Here is a 21,606-nt window from a genome sequence, read left to right as displayed (position 1 = left end):
GATCATAAGTTAGCATGGGTATCCAGTTGTCTGTGTAAAACTGCTTACTAGCCAGAACAACAGAGGTGCATCTCTATCCAGATGAGCAGGGCTTTAGCTGTGCAATGCCATTAATACGAATAATGAAAGTCATCATGACAAAGCCCTTTTCATCTCCTTAAAACTTTCAGATCGATCCTTCTGATTATATGACCTAAATTTCACAAGTGCTTTTAATGTCCAGATTTGATAAAACCCAGATTACACCCAAGTGCATACTGAAATCTATTTTTATTTTTATGACTGCTAGAAGTTTTCAAATAATACAGGTATGCGGAGAAGCACATATTTACCTACTTGCAGATTACCATATAATATTTTGAAAGTTAATGTTTCATATACTGATACAAAATCTGTTTGAGATATTCTCACTTCTGACATTAATACCATGTGTGCAAGACTGCTCTATATAAATCCAGTTTCCTTGTTTGGAAAAGAGATGGCTTAAGAGGGTCAGAACCCAATCTTGAAACTTCAAGTTGTAAAGTAATTAAAGTTAGAACGCGCTTTTGGAGGTCATCTGGTCCAATCCCTGCTCAGTTTGCCAGCTAAGCCTGCGTGAGGTAGCTGTGATTGTAATTAATTACGTAACGTATACATAACCATGAGTGTGCCCAGCAATCAGGGTGGCTCTTTGTATGTGTCATATTACTTGAAATATATCTTCACAAAGCAGACCGAGGGCAGAAATCAATACATGCTAATAAGCACTTAATAATTTAGACCAGAAAAGGCATTAATTTGGACTACAGGAATATTTGTGAGGTGGATGACAGCACAAGATTTAGCCATATTTAAAAAAAATTTTTGATAAAATGTGCAAAGGTCTACAAACTGGTATTTCAATACACTATTACATATGAACCTCATTTTGACAATGGAGCTTTTAGCATGGCAGGGACCAAAAAGAGTTTTAACTTACGTTTCTTGTCTTCCTCACTATAAATACACATACTAATCCTAATTCTGCATTAAAGAATTTGTTACTTGATTTATAACATTTATATAGCTCATTGGTGAGGTGAAACTTCAGCACAAAGAGATTACACAAACTCAGAACCACATTCTCCAGATCTTTGCTAGTACACACCACCCCTAAGTTTTTTGCAGTACCATCTGGGCAACATTTAATCACTCATGGAGAAAGTGTAACCTCTGTGGGCAGAGGTACCTACTGCAGGTAGAACTGGGTGCGCCAACCAAGGGATAAAGAGCTAGTGAAGAGATGTTCTACTTAATTGGCACAGCCTCTTTTACAGACCCCTTAGCACTAAAGGCATTATTTCTATACTGGCAATATGCTGAAATTGTAAAAGATTAGTTCAATCAGTCCCAGAGGATATCTCTGCTGAGAAATCACTGATCTGTTGGGAAAAGATTTTTTTTCCATCTTCTTTTCTGAACCTTATCCAGAAGATATAGAAAAGCCAAAGGTTTTGCTAATGTGCAGATACACTGTTCTCTTGGTAGTCCAAAACCATGGAAGGCCAATGGCATCCTGGCTTGTGTCGGCAATAGCGTGGCCAGCAGGGACAGGGAAGGGATCTGACCCCTGTACTCGGCACTGGTGAGGCCGCCCCTCGATTCCTGTGTTCAGTTTTGGGCCCCTCACTACAAAAAGGACATTGAATGACTCGAGCGTGTCCAGAGAAGGGCAACGGAGCTGGGGCAGGGTCTGGAGCACAGGTCGTACGGGGAGCGGCTGAGGGTACTGGGGGGGTTTAGCCTGGAGAAGAGGAGGCTGAGGGGAGACCTCATCGCCCTCTACAGCTGCCTGAAAGGAGGGTGCAGAGAGCTGGGTTTGAGCCTCTTTAGCCTGGTAGAAAGCAACAGGACAAGAGAGAATGGCCTCAAGTTGCACCAGGGAAAGTTCAGACTAGATATTAGGAAGCATTTCTTTCCAGAAGGGGTTGTTGGGCGTTGGAATGGGCTGCCCAGGGAGGTGGTGGAGTCCCCATCCCTGGAGGTGTTCAAGAGTCGGGTCGATTTAGAGCTTAAGGATATGCTGTAGGTGGGAACAGTGCTAGGCGAACAGTTGGACTAGATGATCTCCAGGGTCCTTTCCAACCTAGGTGATTCTGTGTGTGTAATTCTGTGTGTGAAGTCCACGTTACAGTTTGGGAACCTGTTTCTCTTTTTAAGAGATTTAGTATGATTTATTTTCTTCTTTGCTTTCATTTCCATGCAAGTAAGATTGATACCTACATAAAAATAATCATCACTTTAGTAAAATTTAGCAAATAATTATATTGATGGTATTTAGCTGTCTTATTATGCTTTCAAGCCCTTTGACTTAAATTCTTTAGTTGAAAATTCAAACTAAAGGGTAGATTTTCTATTTCAAAACTATTGTGGTTTAGTTAATTGCTAACATAAAGTCAGCATTATAACTTTTGATGATCTCTGCTGTTCCATGATATCTCTACATCAGACACTCTAATGTAATGTCCAGAATAATCATACATAGCATTTCTTGGAAAGACACTACCATATGTTGGTAAAGAGATAGTATACATTATGTAAAATCACAGACAGCAGCAGTAATTTTTCAGTCTAAACTGAGGGACAGATTGGGCACATCTTATTTCATTAGTGAGCAAAGGATATCTCTTTGAAATAAGGTACATATTTCCTAATCCACAAGAACATGATTTTCACAATTTGTTACAAGTAGTAGAAGGTATATGATACTCCTCTCTTGCAAAAACTTCCCATGACTGCTCAGTCTTTCAACATTTAGATGTGAGGTCAAACATTCAGCTGGTCAAAATCTCTGTTAAGTCCAGTGACTTTAAATAAGACATGTCAATTTGCACCTGCTCGAGCTCCATCCTTTAACTTTTCTAAATACAGAAAATGAATTTTAACTATTTCCAAGTTGTTCTATTAAGAAGCTTCACACGTCAATTATCCCTGGAATTTGCCTGCTACTGTATAGCTGTTTACAAGCAGAATCATAGTAGCCACAAAGTGCCTGAAGAAAAAGACCTATAGCAGTACTGAATAACCAACAACTAATTAGTTTAATGAAAAACTTAAGTTTATTTGTCAAAAGAATATGACCAATTTAATCTTTTATACCAAATAGGCTATAGAAGCTATGGAGCCTACAGCAAAGATTTACTAAACTACTCATGCATACAGTAGTGGAAGTGAGTCTTCCACTTAAAGCACCAATGTTTTCTACCTCTCAGTGAAGGACTGAGAGAAGGCTTGCTATTTTACTCAACAGCACTGTTTAACCTAATGAACAGTCAAGCTAAATTCATTCTCTGATGTGCATAAAAAATTACCCTAATCTGTAGGCCATACATTATTCATTATGATAATTTGGTCACTGTGAGGGAAGGACATATTCCAAGTTCCCACTGTGGATGCAGATATGCTGTATGCAGATGTGGCATATGAGTGTGTAGAGAATAGTGTATTTGCAGGAGATTACAGTGTCTGTGGAAATCTAGCTGTATCTATATTCTCTCTTGTTGACTGTCAATCATATTTTAAGTAAAACTATCTCAGTTGAAATAGAAAATGTTTTCACAAAGCTGTGTACAGAACTCTCTCTCCCTGTTCGTGTTTCTATTCTGTCCATTTATATTGTTTAAATCCTAAGGCTGTGCCAAGGACTATGCTCCTATCTTTACCATAAAAATGATACCTATTTTCTCTTTTACTACTAAATGTTCGTCACAATATCAAACCTTCACTTCTCTCAGGATTCCAAATCATAAAATATGAAAAGTAATCTCATTCCAAGTCAATTCCCACATCAGAGATGGAAACTAAGAATAACACTCTGCTTAAAGAGGCAAAGAAGTTCCAGTTATCAGAAGTTCCATAAAAGGACATGGAGACTGTGTTGAGCAATTTGGGCTAAGAAATCACAAAGAAAGTGTCTTGTTGTCCTGCTCCCTCCACCTAGAGCTCTGGGACTGGTGAGCCTGCAATTCTGGTACCTGCATGGAGCTTTGTTCCAGAAGAGCCTGAAGTACTAGATTCACAGTGTTTCCAGAAAAGCTTCTTTCTTGGCCTCTAGGGAGCATTAACTGCAATTTGGCCACTTGACATAGTCATGTAGTGAGGGAGGCCGAGGAAGTTCATGAGAAAGAATAGTTTTTATCTACTTCATGGTTTGGGTAGGTTGGATTTTAGGTAGGTCAGCTGTAGAAAATAGCTTCTCTCCTATGCAACTGCTACTGCTATAGCTATCAGTGCGTGAATTATTCAGATTGTGTATGTAAAAACTTGCCATTAAGTGATCACTGCTTAAAACCAAAACAAAGCTGAATGTTCCTGTCTTTCCTAAGTCACAGAGGTACTGAAGCATACAAGGAAGAAATTATTAAAATAAATAAAGCACTATAGCTGAAACACTAAGATTAAGTGGGGACTGAGCACACAAGCCTCAAAATGGATATTCAAGACCCAGAAATCACTAGAGTAGCACAGATGAGTACTCCCAGCAGATAACTTTTCAGTCATCTTTACAGTACACGAAGGCCCTAGATTGCCAGCAATCAAACAGTCATTTCTGAAAACTATCCCTACATGGAGATTTAAATGCCGGTCAGGTTCCTGTGAACATTTCCACCGTTTTCCGCTGAATGAGATGATACCTGGTATCACAGCACCTAACTGTCATGCTGTGGATTTGACAGTCTGCCTCCTAGTTATTCAGCAGCTCAGTGTCCTCACTGGTACTTGTCAGCCATTTTGAGTAAAGCAGCCCAAATCTTAAACCTCTTCACAGACTTCGAAAATGTTACATGGCAATGATGGTTTTGCATTAGTCGCTATAAAACTGTCAATCATAGCAGACTTGTTTATCTTCCAGTCATTCTACATCTTCCCCAAGATGTGCACTCACATTAGCTATAGCACCTTATCACATCATAAAGTTTGGCCCTTCATAGTTGAAACATCTCCTTTTCCATATTTGCAGATTCAGCTGAATGTGACTTCAGAAAGTGTTTACTCAGAAACGCTGAAAATGGAGATTTAACTTGGTTTAAGTTTTGTTTCTTTCCTGCAAGTTTGTGAAAATGCTTTTTAAAAAAGCCCTTTAGAGTGCATTTATTGAGAGTGCTACCAATAAGACTTGTGGTTTGTAGTGTTTACTGTTTTCCAGTTCACTGTACTGAAAAATTGCAGTGCCATTTTTGCAGTGCACTACTGATTGGATTCAAGTCATGAGTGAGCATGAGGATTATTACTCCTTTTTAAATATTTCTAGTACCAACACAATGGCTCATGGCCAATTGTCACCAAAACTACCAGAAACAGGGACCAGTGTTGGTGCGTAGCGAAGAACCGAAAGCTGAAATGTGGCACCCAGTCTAGAATCCAGTTCTCCAGCAGAAAGTTGAGGCACATTGGTTAAATAAGCTGATAAAGGATTTTGATCTTCAGAGCTATCAGAACAGACTGATGTAATTGTCCAAAACTGAATTACACCATAATATAAAACTTGTGGGCAGGGAGAGGAAATATATGCTGCCCCCAGAGAGGACAGCAAAATGTAGAGGGGTGAAACAAACGTGTATAGCCAGTAACGAACAAGAGAGAGAATTACAGAAACAAGCACACATCATTCATTTTGAACAGCCTGAGCCCGAACTGCAGCATTTATACTTAAGAGAACTCTGGAGGAGTCTAAGATGTGATCAGGTGATTCAAATAAGCCTCCATAACTTAAGATGATTATTACAAATTTTTTTGAGCTGCAAGCTTGTATGAATATGCTTCCTTACATCTTGTTTACTGGACATTATGTAATCTACTCATGTATCTCTTTTTACTGTGGTTATGGCTACTCATTTTAGTGGCAAGTGAAGGAAGGCATTAGATAGAAACAAACTGAAAAGGGATAAATATGTTCACATATTCTTCTGCATCTCTGCTACTTTATTTGAAATTCTCTAGCTATATCTAATTGTAAAAGGTATAACCTTGGAATTCGGGGAGCCTCTGAAGGGTTATATTTTGGTTTATATTTTGGTTTACTTTCCTATCCTCTCCACTTCTTTCCCCTCCCCTCCCAGCCCCTTCTCTCCTCTTTCTTAATTTCTTTTAAAACTGTTCTATGCGTCTCTGCACATGAAATCTAACACACTTGGGGCATGATTTTTGCCTGTTGCTATTACTCAGCTCCTATAGATTTCCACTATACCTGGGAGAGCTCAAGAGAAGGAGTTAACAGCCATTACTGATACGTGATACAACTAGGTGTTTTTTAGTGTGAGTTCTCTTCATTTTTTCTGGCTGTGTTTTATTGTATGGAACTGTCATCTGTTACTATTATGTAATTTCGCTTCCCCAGTAAGGTACATTACTTTTAGAAAAGATTTCTCTGAAATCTCACTATAAATTAACAAGAGGAGCAAAAAGCTTAATTCTGTTCTCAGTGAGTAAGATCAGGAAAACATGGATGCCCTCCAGCCTTCTATTTAAACAACATTATCTCAAAAAAAACAATCCTATTGCTCAATTAGATTTGAAAAATGACATAAAGATTCTTGTTCTATAATACCCTATGAGGTGCTCATATTCATGGCTTTTCAAAATACTTGCACATTTTGTTAATATTTTGTCAGCATGGTAATTTCACCCAGAAGGAAGTCACTTCTGCAATCAATCATTTGTGATGTAGTCATCTTCACATCACTATCTGACAATGTTTAAAAACAAACACAGGAGGTGCTAGAAATGTCAGCAGTTTTGCTTATTGAGTAACCCTCCTGAGTATTTTTTTTGAGGTTTAGAATACCTTTATTTGTCTACAGATGTAAGCTTTAAAATTTGAGTTAAACTGAATATAAATCCTCATTAGAATTAAATCTGTCAGGGAATGGTTTTGTTCTTGTCTTCTATGTCTCAGTACACAGCAAAGCGCTATAATGTGGAATTCCTAGTGTTGGGCAAGGAGTCAGGAACATTGAATGCTTACCCCAGTTAAAGGATTAGTGTCCTTCTACTTGCTGTGGTAAGCCAAGTTATATCATCTCTGCATGTAAGTGTAAACCATTTTTATAACATAACTAGGCACATAAATGTGCCTTATTATTTGTGTTTGGTGAAGACTAGACATGATGGTAAGCCATCTCATTACAGAGGAAGAAACAATCACTAACCATGCCTTAAAAAATGACATTGCATTGCTGGGAAACTCACTTCCATCGTACTTATCACCAATATTATAGTCCACATCTTTGGTAAACAAAATGGATCAGATAAAGCCTGAATGATTAGGGAGACAGTCAAAAATAAACTTAAAACGAGTATAGGTTTATTCTGAGTATATTCTTAATTCTTGCTTCTTTCAGATCACGTATCATTACTGAAATGTTTATTAGACAGAAATGTGTCTTGAAAGAGCTGAATGAACAGAAAATAGTTGCTTGATACATATGTCTTTAATTAACTTATCATGAAGCTAACTCATTCACAAAATGAGTGTAAGCAAATGGTGAAAATTAAACTGGTTTTCCTTGGGTTTTTTTAAACAATGCTTCTGATTTAACTTAATTTTTAATGCATGGTAACCAATAGTAACCCATGTGTTCCCACATAAAGCAACATATCATGCAAGACGCTGTTTGCACTCATGCTCATAAAACAGACTGTGCAGAGGTGGATGTAGAATTTAGTTCTGATAACAGGGTAGATGTGTGATACATTAAGAATGTAAGTGGCAAGCTAATGTCTCTATGTCAGCTGAGTAGGAAAATTGTCAACAAGTGTGCCTGAATTTCCCCTATGGAATTTATTTATTTATTTTGATGAAAAGGCCTATGTTGGTTTTGTTGTGGAATTCTGTTGGACTTTCCTTGGTGGTTGGTACTACTGGGATGGCTTCATGTCAGCATTTCCCTAATTCTGTGGGGCATATGAACATCTTAGCTTCTGGATAAGGATTGTACTGTGCTGGATAAGGATTACCTCTGCTGTTAATACGTACACAGGTGGGGTTATTCAATGGCAATGTCACCTCATGCCTGTACCCCTCTATACTGCATCCCATATCCACTTCTCAAGGCTCCTGCTGTCATACTAGGCTTATGTTTCTCTGCATTACATAACTATGTAGATAACTCATTCTTCACAGAGTCACTGCTTGTTACTATTGTCTATATAAAACTATGGGTGTACCATACAAAAAGTCGAACAAATTAGCCATAGATCCCTGGTCAATTAGTGAAATTGCTGTGGCAGCTAAACCAAGTAAAACAAAGCTCTGGGCAGGTCAAGAAAGTTCAGACCCAGCAGGCCTGACAACCCTCTGTCCTGAGGCCTTGCAAGCTCAGTGCAAAGATTATGGCCTGTCATTAGCAATGGCAATGTTGTGTTGCAGGGCTACATGCTACAGTTCACAAATATTCCTTCCAAGGCAAATATAGATGCAAAGCTGCTACATCTTCCCTTCCTATTTATGCCCCACTATGACAAATGTTTTGGAACATAATTTCAGAAAGGAGTAGTACAGTAAAAGATGTAAAATACATACTTTAGATATCTATTCCATAGGAAGAAAATCTCACTGTTAAGTGTATTTAGCTTTTAATGCAAGAACTTCAAAATCTTTTTCTGAAAAATGGTAAGTTGTTTTAATGGTGTTAACTAGTAAATAATACGGTGACTCTGTAACTTTATTTTAATGAGAAAAAACTGTGTATGGGTTCAGTCAGTGTCATTTCTCTCTTTTTGGCCTATCAGTCTCCAATAAGTAAAATGTAAAACACATAACATGCAAATTCTGCCTAGCTCTGAAATTTTTGACATTTGAGTGGGCTTGGCATAATGATCACTGCAAAGCCTATCTTCCCATGCCTTATATTTAAATGTGACTATTAAGGCTAGTCAAAACACCAGGAAAATAGGAGCAATTTGTATTTCACACACATACAAACATATATTTCCCAGACTTTTCTTTTTCCCCCAGAAATATTTTGGCATATCTTTTTTGACTATCTCATCAATAGAGTATAATTTTCTTTTATAAACTGTCATTGTTCTTACTATGATCACAGAAGTTTGTCTTTGTAAAAGGAAAGGAACCTTCAAAGAGAAAGCTACTAGAAACTTGTAAGTAGATAGTATTCAGAGATGGATGCCTCATAACTCAAAAAGAGGGCAAGAATCAGAACTATAACTGAGTACAAGCAGAAGCTAAGAGTGGGTTTGATTAATGTGTGGAACTGGCTACGAGGGTCAGAAATATTAGTATATGTAGCCATAAATATATTACAAAAACATTATTTTGAAAAACTGCATTGGAAACCAAGTTTATAAGGTACAACTATGACCGATTTATTTCTGAAATTCCTGGAGAGGGAGAAACCACATTAAGGTCTAGGAGATGTCGATTCATGTAACTAGAGTTTCAAAATATGTTTAGAAATGGAATACAGAGTGCAGAAGATACTGCAGAGCATGACACAGAAAGACATACATAGGTAAAAATGCTTCCTTCAGATTATGTAAGAGGATAGGGTATTTTTTTCCTCATCTTCATTGCAGCTCTACACTGTGGTTAAATCAAAGGATCCACTACATATGCTGCAGAGACTGTTTCAGATGTAAACCAAAACATGCACATATTCAGGCCACAGTTTCCAGATCCCCAGCAGGTGTTCTTGGCCCTTTTTCAGAGCTCTATGAATCACCCGCCATGGCATGTCAGCAAAGCTCTAAAGGTGAATCGGTACAAGACCAAGTAGTGATAGGCAGCTGCTACCATCTGAACAGGTCATCTTGAACTAGTTCATTCCCAGCTGTGGGGGCTCTGTTTAAGAGGTGTGAGCACCAGCTACATGTGTCAGTTATGGAGATTGCACTGTTTGTGAGCACTGAAACAAAATCCATTAAGATACTTAGGGCAGCCACACAAAGAATCCTGGCTACTAAGAATAAGCTAAATAGCAAAATGAAGATGGTTTCAGACCCTAGTTGCTATAGAGAAGACACCATGAGCTTCATGGATTTTGTTGGTCCTTTGCGGATCTTATCCAAACTACATAACCAGGAACTTTTTTAAAAAAGAAGAGTCTTTCCATGACACGAGCAGATGCCAGATGGGACCATCAGGTGAGAACGGAGACCTGAAAATTTGGAAAGAGAGCAAACCCCTGAAATTAATGGAAGCAAAGGGACGATAAGGAGGTTTTACTTATCACAGCATATTTCTCACATGGATAAATTAATCTTCAGTTTCCCTTGCTACAGCTCCAGCAGCTTTTTGTGAGCTACAGACTTATGCAAAATGGTGGAGTATTGATGAGAAGAAATCACACCAGAAGCCACTGAAACAAAACTTCTACATGCAGTTTATCCTCCTGAATCCCTGGGGAATTTGGCAAACATACCTCAAAATAATTTGTTAAATAAAGAACAAGTGCTAGTCCAAGCTCTACAGTTTTCCAGGAGACATTACCAGTGAAATAATTTAGGAGAGAGGACATAACTGGAATACGCTTGCTGGCAATATTGGCATTTTTAGCTTGTATCTGTCATTTTCCAGGATTATGCTTTTCATACTGCGAAGTGCTCGGTGTTCTGATTCTGGTGCAGAAAACCATGTTGGTAAACATTTGAACAGAAGTGAAAGTGCTTTCCTTGATGAAGGCTTGAATGCTAGAATCCATGCAGAATTGAACCCCAGTTTAGCTGCCTCAGTTTCCCAAGGTGTTATTGCAGACGTGTCTCTGCTGAAGAAATGCATTCTTCACATGCTGTCTGGAATTCTTGCAGGTAAACTAAAATGAGAAGTTGTATTTAAAATACATACTATTTATGGTTGGGCATAATTTGACTATTAAACTTTGGGTTTTTTCATTATATCCTTTTATTAATATTTTATTGAGGAGCTCAGAACATTGCATATGCAGATAACAATTCAGATAACAAATGTTTCTCATTTTTCATCCAAATATATATTGCAATTAATTTAATCACCTCTGCTGCTTATCTACCATAGAGAGATTGAAAGACACAGTGCTTTGAGGACCATTACAAAAGAATTGATTTTACAATATAGTATGTTTCCTCTTTTTATTTTTCTTCCTTAACAAATTATATAATTAAAGCTGCAAACAATTTTCTCTTCTAATACTCTCCAAAAGCCATCATATACTCAGAACTTTTTCAGAGTTACCAAGTGAGCTGAAATTCTTGGTTTCTGCAAAGATTAATTTGATTTCAAAGCTTAAAATAAAATCCATTTTTTGAAATCTGTAAGGCTAAAATTATTCCTATTCCCTCTTAAAATCAAATCTATACAGGGTTTGTTTTCACACATATAATCCCTAGATGACTGAATAGTAAATTCTGGAACTCATTATAGAAATAATCCTTATTAAGAAGCATACCCAGAGTAAAACTGACGGGATATTAAGTAGTTAAAGTGTATTAAGTGGGTGTGAAAGTGGTTAAAGTGGTTGGATAATAATAGCAAATAATTTGAAATCGCTTAATTTAATGTCTGAGAAGTTAAGTCTTTCTAGAGGCAGTGGTGGCATGTTATGGGAGGAAAGAAACACTGTCCTTACTTGGGTGAAATAGAGGTATCTTACTTTTACAGCCTTTTGATATCAAGGAGGCAGCATTGTAAATCTGTAACACAATAACCAGTGGCAGAGAAGAATACTTTAATTTTGTTCACCATTGCCTCTTATATATAGTGTTCAGAGCCTTATTAGTTATGCTGGACTGGGAAGTTAAGAATTTGTGGTGACTTTAATCTTAGATGCTGCATTACAACTTTATTAAGGTTTTAAGTTAAGTGCATGCTTTAAATCTTTAAAGCAGCTTAGTGGGTTTTTTAGCATTTCCTTTGTAAACTAGGGAAATGAAAAAAAAATGCTACTGATGTAATGTTGATTGTCCTTGCCCCAAAGTGGTTACAAATATCCAGTATGTTTATTCAGTGCGATGCCTGTTTGATGCTAGTTAATTATTTTGGCTCATTAAAAGAGCAGCAATATTTGTGATTGTATTCTAAGGTCCTCCGAGTGTTTTACCACTGCTAAACTTCACCTCTTCCAAATCCTTACCTTCTAAGAAAATAATGATTCCTTTACTACGTTACAAAATAAAATCTTAATACTCTGACATATTTGGGTTCACAGCCCTCACATGCTGTAGGAACAAAATGCATCATTTCAGTTATGTATGTAGAAGCCAAAAGGTGGGTTTACAGTCTTCAAGTTCAGCTGCTAAGACAGTACTTGGCGGTGCAGATATTATTATGAGGATCACACACCTCATCTTTTTTTCCATGCCATCTTACAGCATGACCACTCCTCCAAACACAGTTACTTATTGTGGTGAGTTACTCTGTCTGCTGCTCTCTCCTTTTACTGCATAACTGGGAGCTACTACCAGCTTTTTCACTTCTCTTCTTACTTGAGTGTGGCATTTCCCTGGCCTCTAACTTCCAAAACATATATGCAGGCTATCTTCACTTCATGCAAAAAGTTGCCCTGTGTTTGTCATTTTTGTTAACTTGATCATAATACCTCATCTTTCTGAATCCCTGCACTGGTTTTCTCTTGAAGTAGTAGCAGGCTTCTTGTCGCTGTGTTAAAAATGCTGTATAATTCCAGTCTTCATAATTCACTTCTAGATCTTCTTCAGTTCTCCCTCCTGTTCACAGCAACTGTACAGCCTGTCTGGGCTCGTAGCTGAAGTCCTTCCTCTCTGTATTGAGTGATTCTTAAGAGTTATCAGTGATATCATCTGTAGCAAGTCAGGCTGACTGTAATTTTAATCGTATATCAATTATTTGATGGCATTCTTCATTCACTGACATATGTGTGCTTCTTTGCCTTTGGTGTGGTATCTGTTTTGGCAATGGTTTCACAGTTCTTATGAAAATATTGGCCATTACCACAAATAAGCATGAGCTAATGATCTGCATATAGAATTTTATTACTGATTTTTTAGGATCAGGTGATTAGTTGTCTACACACAGAGGCAGTTTGAATGCCTAAACTTTGGAAGAATGGCTCTTGGGCCTGGGAAAGTGAAAACCAGAGATGTTTAGAACAGCAGAAGAGGAAGGATGATTGCAGGCTCCTTGATGATCTGTTCTCCTTTGCCTGATCAGTATCTGCTATATACCTGATGGAAGCCTTGTTAGTCTTAAACTACAGCGTGAAGTCTTTTGTGTCTTCATCGTTTTTTGGAGAGGAAAAGCAGAGTGCATTCTATACCACCCTTTCATAAGATGGCCAATAAATGACTGATCTCTTTATCTGACCTTTAAGAGTATAATTCATTGTGGTTTGGTGACACACTTTTTCCAGCTTTATCAAACATTTGCATAGATCAGTAGGTCTCAGAAGTGCATTATCACTTAATAATATATTGAATTATATATTGATTAGTTTTGTAAAGCTTTCTAGCATGTTCTCATTAATATTAGTTGTTCTTAATTGTTGTCTTTTTCATTTTTTCCCCTTCTCTTTTTCTCTCTCTTGAAAAATAAGGGAATTAAATGAAAGTGGAATTCAGTAGATAATCCTCAATCTGTTGCAGCAAGCAGATTTCTGTTTAGATCTGAAGATATTTTACTACAGATTAACTAAAGCTTCATATGACCAAAACATGCTATTTGTGTTACACAATATAATGTTGAATCACTACTGAAGGAAAACATTCATTTTCTCATATCACCCACTGTTTTCCAGGGAATTCTGTCAGAATGTTATTTGGGGTATGCATGAGATCCTATTTAAGATGCATTTCTCATCAATGTATAGAACCATAGGTATTTTTCTGTATAACATGGAGCATTCAAAAAGCTTAAGTTGATAAATAGCTCAGAAAAAAGCTAGCCTCTCACCGTAAGAGTTCACACCAAAGTCCAGGATGACATTCAGTAAAACATATAATTTCATACATGATTACATGCTGCTTTTGGAAAGAGCTAAAGCAAGCATAAAAAATAACTGTCTTCACGTTACATTGCTTCCAAATGCTCATTATTATCCTTCATTTTTAAAACCAGCTTTTTTCCATATATTGATGTTTTATTTCTGGTAATAATCTGTATGTTGGTTTAGGTTTTGTATAAGTGCTATTTCTTTAATGTTTTGCTGGGTGTCTGTAAACAGATGAAAGTTCTGTCTTGTAGAAGTAATATGTAGTTTCATATACAATGGCCAAATTTCACAGCTAGGCCTACGCATTGTGTTGTACTTTACTGAATATGTGTGAAAATGTCCTTCCACTAAATCTGAAAAAACAGAACTGATCCTGCAGATAAGAAAATCTGACTTACACATTAGTGTTTTTCTCCTTAATGATAATCATTTGTTGTATTGAGGTTCTTGTATAAATTACAGAAGTTCTATTATCTGCTATAACTTTGCAGTAATCGTAATGATTACTCTGGGTTACATCAGCTATATATTGTGCCATGTATTTTGCATCTGGCAGATGTCAATAGTGGAAGCTAAGAGCATAAGATCAGGGCAAGAATATAATGATGCCTCTCTGATAAAAGCTCTCCGCTTCCAGAAACATGCAGCTAGAGATTTCCTGTACCGAAATGTTACCACTGAGTTTAATGGACTTTGAAGTATTTTGCTTCATTTTGAATCTGTATAAATCTTTGGGCTTTGCATTATCTCACTGATTAGAGAGTAAACCATTTTCTTACATTTTCAGGCAGACAATGACAATTTCATTGGGTGCTCTATGCCCTTTATATAAGAGAAAAAAAGTAATGTTTCTGTAGTCAACTTTTTTCCGTGTTGCTTAGGACATCACATGAAGTAACATTATGCAGCTGAGGTAGTCATTTACATGGGAAGGTGTTTGCTATATTTCTCTTCTGCTTATGCAGCCATTGGTGGTTTTCAGCAGCATTAAAGCCTCCCTTTTTTGACAGTAGCTGTGTTAAAAATATTACGCAGTTATATAAATAAGAGGATATCACTGTGTGTCAGACTGAATACCCAATATTCAGTCTGACAAGACTCGCATATTAATTTCCTGTCAACTATACAAATACCCCCGAATCACACTAGATGTAATCCTCACTGTTCTCTCAATAGCTTTCTTCAACCTACCACCTTCGCCCCTCTTTTACCTCAGTTTGTTTCAGCCAGTTGGCAGGTGCTGGGACTTGTGAAAATATGTACCCACTATCTCCCTCTTCCCACTCTTTTTTCATATGGATGAAAAAAAAAAAGATAGTTTTTTGTAAATTTCTCACATTGAAGGAGATGGTTACACATTCTGATATAAATGAATTTCTAACCACTTCATATGACAAGTTTAAAAGCAAGTAATATTATTTTCTTGTTTCCAAAGATAAAATGAAATGCTGTTTTCTCCACCTTCTGGTTTAGCGCAAAGCTGAATTTCTTCTTAATTGGACGAATCAAACAAGCAGGTTACTTCTGGACATCACAAATAGAAACTGGACCCATTTCAGACAACAGGAAAGCTCCTACTTACTGCACTGGAGCTCTTCTGAGCCAGGAGCTCACCTAAATAAAATACCTTTAAAGACAATACGCCTCTACAGGTGTGCACACTAGGTAAATCCAGGCTCTCACGGTATGCTTTTTATTAGCATCATGACAGTTTGGGCTATAACCCAGTATCAAAAGGAAGCGTGCAATGAATGTTAAGTTTTAAGTCATCAGAAGTCACTCATCATATTGAGTCTAAAGCCTAAAAAAGTGCCTTTAGAACAGACACTTTATGCTGTTCCTTTCTCATCTCCCCTTCAGCTAAAATAGCTCTTCACCCCGATTTTAGTGTTTTGGATATATTCACTAGGGGCAGCTGTAGTCCCTAATTTCTTAAGTGCTGAATAAGTTTGGTTTTAGTCTCATTCTATGAAACAGGCTCTTCCTTACCTGATAATAAATACAGTTACCTGACTATGGTGATGGACATTTTTTCTACAATTTATGCTTATTTCCTGGTACCTTCTGCAGTCTTTTTATTCATCATATAATGAATGTATCTTGTTCTAAGTAAACAACCTCCACCTTTGAGCCCAGAAGCATACATCTACTTCCAGTGAAGTTACCTGGACAACTATTTCTATCATCACTTGTCATATCTTTTCTAAAAAGAGATAAATAAACACGTCTCTTTCTCTTTTACTGCCACAAAGTCTCCCTAGTTCTTGTTCAGGACTTCCATTCACAGAAAACAAGTTCTGTTCTTGAGTGGAGAAATTCCTTTATGTCCAGGGGCTCAGGACAAAACCTGCATGCCACTTAAAATCAATTTACATTACAGTCTGTGGGTTGAAATGGAGTGTAAAGTTTAAGCTAATCTTCTATATCAAATAAAAAAGAAGGAATGAAGAAAAAAAGTCTTCGGAGGTATTGTAAATCAGTTAGCTGGAATGTAGGTTGAGAGCTATCTGCAAAAAGTAAAAGCATTATGCAGTGTAAGAAACACTTCTTGAAGATTCTTACTGAGTTATAATTTAACTTTGGGTTATTTCCCAGTTCTTACTTATGAACATATAACTACCTGTAAGAATTTATACTGTATAGGTCCTGGCTTTTCCTTCAGCAACCGCCTGACTTCACTGGGTCAGAGATTATGGAGAGGATAAAACTAGGCCCGTCATGTGAGGAGATTCCTAAAACTGCTGAGATTTTCAGCATTAGGTATAGGATAGGGTGTTGATTTCTTAGCAGATGTAACTGGGAAAACAGGCAATCAAGCCTTACTGTCTGTGTTAAAGGGAATTTATATTGCAATAAATGTCCATTAAAAAGGTACAACACGAGATAGGCTATGAAGCATGAAAAATAAATTTAAAAAACCCCTTCCGTTCTAACACCCCTATATCAATCATTTTTTCAATGTGTACATTTGCTAAGCCCAAATCCATATTAAGCAAGCCCCCAGCTAGCGTTGTATTCTTCACGGCCATTCTCACATGATTTACCTTTTTTTTCGTATGAGACTCTAAGTGGGGCTGCAGGTACAGCAGTATGTAAAGCAGCAGTTCAGACTGTACCAATGAAGCAGAGAAACACAGTACACTCTAGTTACTCTGTTGAATGCTTAAAAAAAAAATCTAATTATCATCCTAAAAGAATCTTTGAATCTAGTAATATAGTGAACTTTTATAGCTAGAGTGGCTGGATATAACAAGGGAGAGGCTCCAGGGTACTGAGCTAGCTTCAGATGAGCTAGTGCATCTCCACACTGCAGGACAGTGCCAGTCAGAAGTACTGACCTTAAAACTGCCTCTGCTTTGGAGCCTACTTTAACATATTTTCTGGTTGCCCAGAGAAGCTGTGGCTGCCCCCTCCCTGGCAGGGTTCAAGGCCAGGCTGGACAGGGCTGTGAGTGACCTGGGCTGGTGGAAGGTGTCCCTGCCCATGGCAGAGGGGTTGAATCTATTTGATCTTTAAGGTCCCTTCCAACCCAAACCACTCTATGACTCTGTCTCTGCAAGGTACTGTACTCATCAGTACAGATATACTTAAAAAGGCATAAGAGGCAGAATATGAAAAAAAAAAATCAACCTTGCTATAATTATGCAGGTGTACCTGTTATTGCTCACCCGTGTCTAATGCTTTATCTAATCCTTTAATAATTCATACTTTCAATTCACAATTCAGGTTTTTTTGTTGGAGAAAGTGGTGAGAGAAAGTTTGGAGAAAGTATGTGAGATTTAATTGTACTGGGACTGATATTTGGACTCAGTTTCTTTTGACTAGACATTTGTTTCTTTTCCTTTAATGTGTTCACTCCTATCAGAGTCTTCTTCCCTTTTAAATTGTTGTGCAGCTGTTGTAGAATTTCTAGACATAATGCCAACAGAGCAAATGTAGCATAAAGAGGAAAACTGCGACCACAACCCAAATCAATGAGATCTTTTTTCCAGATCATCACAGTTTAAACTTAAAACCCAAATGCATGATTTGGATGGCATGAAGAAAACATACAATATGAATCATATGGGAAATACTACTTTAAAAGAGTAGAATTGTTTCCTAAGCTATTTTTACTGTACTTAGTTTCGATAGGTTTTTTATTAAGAAGTTTCACTTCTCGGATTTTTAAGGATTCAAACTTTCTGAAAGACTTTGTAGCATCACTTTGCACATTCATTAGAGTATTTTGAAATGCATGAATTTTGGCATGCAGGTTTTGATTAGGTGGTAGAGTCTAAAGCACTAGTTAAAGGGCTTAATACACATCTCCAAATCATTATATACTTTCAAGTAGGGAAACTGTCTGTAATCTTTTTTTCCCCATCAAGTCATTAGTAATGAGATAGTGGGAATTTTACTTAATTGGTCAAATCTACTTTAGAGCAGTGGTTTTGGTAGTCTTTTTATTACAATAGTTTTTTCAAGTTTGTATCCCAGCATTACAGCTGATAGCAGTCAGGAATGCACCATGGCTATGAAAAAACTCAAAAGCAGTCTCACCCTCCTTTCTACCCCTGAAATGTTTAATTCGAGTGCTGATCCTGTGTCCATACAGCTCCCACTCTGCTGAAACAAACACTGTAGTGTATACGCCAGTCAGCATTAACTACTCAATTTCATAGTATCATAGACAAGGATAAAATCATCATTCAACAGCACCTAGATTCACATCTTCTGCCATGACACTTCTTTAAAAGAAACCATTTCTTGTTAGTTGAGAAACTGTCTCTTGCTGAGCAACATCTTATTCCAGTAATGCTACAAGTGACTTCAGTGGGACCTCTGGCAATATTTATTCGCACTGGTCCATATGATTTTATTATGACAATTTGTTAAAGCTAAGGACTAGGCAGAAATAACTAATAAAACTTATCTGTAAATAGTGTGCAGAGTATAGCTTTAAATCTATCTGAAACTTTGCTGGCGAGTGAGCTCTATTACATGTAATGTGCTATTTATCTATTACATGTTCAATAAGTGTAATCAAATACTTAGTTCCAATTAAACACCATACTGAAGTGTGCAAATACTAAACTATTTTATTTACATTGATGCACAATTTTCAGAAATTTGGAGTTTGTTTTGACCCATTTGCACTGAAACACAGCTTCAGTCAATCTGATGGACTGCACTATGCTGCTATATTAGTCTGAGTGATACGATGATGGTGGAACTTTATGCAAGAAGTTTGCAGTACGGTTATGAGTGTCAAGAAACAAATTGGAAGAAAGCACTTCCTAAAACTTTAGTGTGCACAACTGCAACATCATACTCTGTGCATGTAATAAAACTAATGAAAAAAATTGTTGTAAAGGTGAAGTACTGCAGTGTTGTAACATGACATTTGTTATGAGTTCATTCAAATCATGGTTTGCTGAATTCAATGCCAGAATTTTAGCTACTGCCATTAATGCCTGAATGATGCTTTAACTTTCTCTAATCTTCTAAATATCAACAATTTTGCGACAATTTATATAGTTTGGGGGTTTTATTAATAAGGGAAAAACTTCTGCACAATACTGGTAATCAATTTTTATGTGTTCAGTTACTTTGATCAAATTATGCAAATACTTAAACATTTGTGTGTGTTCTGATTGATGTCAACACAATTATTCACATGCATAATATGGAGCACATATGTTAAGTGTTCAGTTGCATCAACCTTTCAGAATTTCAGTGTCCAGGACAAGTGACATAATACAATTATATTGCCTTCCTTCTGAAGTGTTTGAGTTTTTAACAAAAACCCCACTTTCATCTTGGCTATAAATAAATGGTATCTAAGTTCAACTTTGTAACTGTGTCTTGGTCCATGAGTTTCCAAAACTGATGGTAAAGTTGCTTCCACAACAGAAGGAGAAAAGATTATTAGAATTCAAGTTGTATTTGAATGTTGACTAATGTAAAATATTTTTTAAAGCACTAAGGCTAATTTTCCCCTTTACTTGTAGCTTTTCAATATTGTTTCTCTGAATATAATTTATTCATTAAAATTATGAGGTCAGGAAGCTGTCAGAGAAAACCATCTTTGCTATCAGATGGCTATGAACAGAAAACAACCTTTTGCTGAGAAAACTTTAATTTACATTAGGAAGAGTGTCTTTTAAAGCTTATGAAATAATTTTGGCAAAGTTCCTCTTGGGCTATGTTATTCTGAAAGATGAGTGAAAAGAAAGAAGCATGTTAAAATAAATATCTGCGATTATTTTAGTGGAAGTTTTATGTCAAAATAACCTGAGACCCTGTGTTCATGAAATCCTGTGAAAGCTCATTTTCCACTGCTATATTCACACAGTAATCATAGATGATTCTGAAAGAATCAGAGATACTTTGCACCTGTGATCTTACTCTCAATAATGAAGTACCCCTCCTGGTAGGCTCACCAAGCTTTATTTAACTTTCTAGTCCATTTTTAACCATTTAAAGTTTCTTTTCTTTTTTTTTTTTTTTTTTTTTTTTTTTTTTTTTTTCTGTGAAAAGTTACTCTAAAAGCCAGCAACTTTTAATCTCCCTGGTCAATAATTTTGACCTTTTATTTTACTTAGAACTAAAATCCTACCACTGCAGCTACAAAGTCTGATTTTTCTTAAACAGAAAAAAAAAAAAAAATCACTTTTTAGTATGGTAGTGTCCAGGTAAAAAGAGGGGAGAAAAAGAAGGTAAACTTGAATGAGGAGCCTGCATGAATACAGCATTAATAGTAGAAAAGAGTGGGCACTAACTTCTCTAATGTACCAATGACAACATGGCTTATGCAGCTGTGAGGAGAAGTCTGTTGCCACTTGGAAGGCCAGGCACTTGGCAGTGCAATGCTACTTTCTCATCTAACCTGTTAAATGCACAGTCCACAATTTTTTTTTGCAAGAATGTCTGGTTCAGCGTAATGCTTGGCACTGCAGCAATACTCACTCCCCCCTCCACTTTCTACTCGTCTACATATAAACTCCCTCTTCCTCTGCTAAGATTTTTACTTCTTTACATTTATGTGTACAGTACACATACGCAGCATGCACAGGTTGTCCTCAAACACTACATGTGTCAGGGCGGGGGTAAATGCTGTTGTAAACAGTCATCTCATATGATCAGCGAACACTATTACATCCCACTGCTTGTTCTATCAGTATTAAACGCATTTCCGTCAGTGGGGGATGCAGGCAGCACCTGGCTGCCTGCCTCGGGAGGGGTGTGCAGAGATGCGCATCCCTGTCCTTGGCCCGCGGTCCCTTCACCGGCTCCCCGGGGACGGCACAGAGCCCCGCGCTCCGGAGCCCACAGCCCAGGCACAGCCATGATGGGCTGCTTAGGTGAAAACAAGCATGAATGCACTGACATTCTGCCCACCGAACACAGCTGCATTAGAACTCCATGCACTGTAGCAAACATTAATTCAGAGATAAAAGGCTTTGCTAAGACGGCATTAAATTCTATGAAACACCCGGCATGTACCACCGTCATACACACCCGCTGCTTACCCTCCCTGTCCATTTCAGAGCGACAACAATCGTAAGAGAAATAAAACACTGAAAGATCTCAGCTGCTAGGAGATAGATGAATGTAATGCCGCTACCCAAACCTTCGGCATTCTCACCACAGCTCTGCAAATTTGCAAACAGATTCTTCACCCCCCAGCCCTCCCTCTCTCCCC

The 21,606-nt window shown here is 37.4% G+C and overlaps 1 protein-coding gene across 3 annotated transcripts in view; it reads right to left on the bottom strand.

The window, feature by feature from the left end:
- GABRG2 (gamma-aminobutyric acid type A receptor gamma2 subunit) overlaps positions 1-21,606 on the bottom strand; it is a 72,564-nt gene that overhangs the window by 50,051 nt on the left and 907 nt on the right. The gene's annotated exons all lie outside the window — the stretch shown is intronic.

Source organism: Athene cunicularia, assembly GCF_003259725.1.
Source record: "Athene cunicularia isolate RWA chromosome 13 unlocalized genomic scaffold, athCun1 chr13_part1, whole genome shotgun sequence".
Taxonomy (NCBI): Eukaryota; Metazoa; Chordata; class Aves; order Strigiformes; family Strigidae; genus Athene; species Athene cunicularia.
Note: the sequence above shows the minus strand (reverse complement) of the source record. Positions and strands in the feature narration are given on the sequence as shown.